General features: G+C 49.0%; 1 protein-coding gene across 10 annotated transcripts in view; it reads left to right on the top strand.

Moving 5' to 3' along the window:
* Positions 1 to 2,051: 2,051 nt before the first annotated feature.
* DLG1 (discs large MAGUK scaffold protein 1) overlaps positions 2,052 to 2,624 on the top strand; it is a 286,228-nt gene continuing 285,655 nt past the window's right edge. For 5 of the 10 annotated variants that reach the window (XM_023750533.1, XM_023750534.1, XM_023750528.1 and 2 more), the window contains exon 1: positions 2,053 to 2,132. The gene's annotated coding sequence lies outside the window, so the exon portion shown is untranslated. Of the gene's footprint in view, positions 2,133 to 2,624 lie in introns of all 10 variants that reach the window. The other 5 variants (XM_023750530.1, XM_023750532.1, XM_023750536.1 and 2 more) reach the window with 5 other exon arrangements.

The raw sequence follows: 2,624 nt of genomic DNA, 5'->3' as shown, positions 1-2,624 counted from the left end.
CAAAAGATGCAGTCGAGTCTGGCCGCATCGAGACACCTTTACAGAGACTAGGCTGGGGACCTGGACAGGGGAGAGAACAAAGACAGATGTGGAACTATAGAGTGGCTTGTTTGGGATGGTTGGAAAGGGAAGATTTAGAACTGAGAGATAGTAAAGTTAATTTGGAGCCGAAAATATATATTTTAATGAGGAGGTCAGAAAAGTAATCAGATCCTATCTTGGATCCTATTCAATGGCAGCTGCTACTTGCATAAAGCAAGGAAGACTTCAAAGAAATAAAAGTTGTTAGGAAAAATCCAGATGTCGTTGCTTTGTATGTTGCCATAGTATGCTGGCCAGTCTCCAAGATGGCCCCTAATGGTTCTTACCTCCTTATCTCCTTATTCATACTCTTCAGGCTCACTTAAGTAACCAATAGGATATCGTGGAAATGATAGATGTTACTTCTGATTAGATCATGAAAGATGTGGCTGCTGCCTTGCTCTCTTGGATCACTTGCTCTGGAGGATGTCAGCCACCATGTCATGAAGACATTCAAGCCCTATAGAAAGATCTTCATGGTAAGAAACTTGGGCTTCTTGCCAACAGCCAGCAACTGAGTAGCCTTGTGAGTGAGCCATGTTGGAAGAGTCTCCCTTAATCCCAGTTACACCTTTAGATGACTGCAGCCCTTATAGATATCTTGACTGCAATCTTTTGAGACCCCAAACCAGAACTATCCAGCTAAGATCCTCCTGAATCCCTGACCTACAGAAACGGTGAGATGATGTTTATTGCTGTTTAGATTACTAAGCTACTAATTTGTAAGTCGCTAAAGTTTGAGGAATTTGTTATGCAGCTATAGATAACTAACACAGATAGGATAGAAAGGAGGGATGAAAAGTAAAGGCTGCTCATACCAGGCTTGGACTTGTCCTGGCCCCTAAGGGTGGAACAAGGACTAGCTTCATTTCTACTACAGGACACTGCTGACAGCCACATAGGGCTAGAGGATGACAAGCAGGCCCTCTTGTCTCCTCTGCCTCCTAGGGGAGGACTAGGATGACATTGAGAACTCACACACATTTTGTTTTCGGCTTTCCCGTGGCTCCTGGGAAAAGCTGCATTGTCCTGCTAGTAGGCTGTGGGTCCTTGAGAGCATGGCTCCGATCTTATTTGTTTCTATCCCCATTGCCCAGCAAGTGAACATTTATGAACAATGAATGATATTAAGGCAGAGAGCAAAATACCTTCCTCCTTCTGAGTTCTGGAGAGTCCATTCTTGGAGAGGAATCCCAGTTCCTCAAGGCAGTATCAATAATAATAGCATGCCTGACAGCAGACATTTTCACTATTAAAAAACAACAACACCCCATTTCACTATTTTAAGAAGTCCCTCTATTTAAGCTCATTGCTTTTAAGAGCTTCCTTTCACATGTCCATTCATTTCTTCTATGAAATGTTGCTTTCACTGTTGCTCAAACTCCCAAGGTGCTTGATCCAGGGGAGCAAAGAGATCTGCTGCAGATAGACCAACAGACCGCTGCCGAAGTCGCCCAAAACTCACAGTGGAAAGAGCCCTGGAATGGAATCAGGAGACCTGGTTCTGGGCTGCTGTCACCGGTTCGCGTAGATGTCCTTGGACAAGTTTGCTCCCTCTCTCCAGACCTCAGCTCCTTTACCTTAAACTGAGAAAGAGGGTCCAGTGGGGTCCTCCCAAGTCTGGGTTCCCAGGTGCGATGGGAAAGCGAAAGCAGTGGCCAGCATGCCTCTGAGTAGCTGTTACGGTTACAGTACAAGGTTCCCCGGACTTCCCTTTCTGTCCCAAGGCTATGGCCTCGGGGAAAGGCTGTCAAGTTCACCGACTGGGAAGAGTCTTCCGGGTTTGAAAGCTCGGTCTCCGAGTTTCCAGTTTGGTTACCAATCCTGGGTGACCTTGGGCACATTCTTCCCTCTGGACCTCAGAGCCGGGACCTCCCTGTTATCCCGAAGAGGCTCGAAGACCTGGGAAGCGACCTGGAGAGCTTTCCGCGAGATTTTTTTTCTACCAACTGGGTAGCTCAGCCCCTGCGCGGGGTCCAGTCCCGCCAGCCGTCCGCTCCGAGGTGCAGTCGAAACTTCAACCAGCGCGGCTTCCGAGGCGGTGGCTACAGGTGAGTTCTTAAAGGGGCCGCTGGCGCCGGGGTCACACCTGAGACCGAAGACTGGGCGGGGGACGCCGGCCGCGGGGAATGAATGAAAGAAAGAGTAAAAGAAGGAACTGGCTTTCCCTTCCCACGCTTAAATGCATTCTTGCTTGGAATTAATCACGGAGATTTTAAAATCCACTAGTAAAACCCTAAAACTTTGATCAAAGTAACCCATCTCCCCATTTTACGTGCCCTTCTTTAATTCACCCCCCGACCCCCCGCAAAACTTTTACTGAAGGGGCAAAGAGTAACTTTTTTTAAAAAATCCACACAAAGTGGAAGACAGTGCGGAGACGGTACCCCGGCCCCAGCACCTCCGTTCTCCCCCTTCCCAGGCTCCGCCTTCCCCGCCCCTGACGTGGCTGGTGCCGGCGACTCCTCCGCCGGATCGCTTTTCGCGGTCGGAGATCCGCCCCGGGGGCGACAGGCGCTGTCTCCCGACGTGGAGTTGGAAAC

This window comes from Myotis lucifugus, unplaced genomic scaffold (assembly GCF_000147115.1).
Source record: "Myotis lucifugus unplaced genomic scaffold, Myoluc2.0 scaffold_14, whole genome shotgun sequence".
Taxonomy (NCBI): domain Eukaryota; kingdom Metazoa; phylum Chordata; class Mammalia; order Chiroptera; family Vespertilionidae; genus Myotis; species Myotis lucifugus.
Note: the sequence above shows the minus strand (reverse complement) of the source record. Positions and strands in the feature narration are given on the sequence as shown.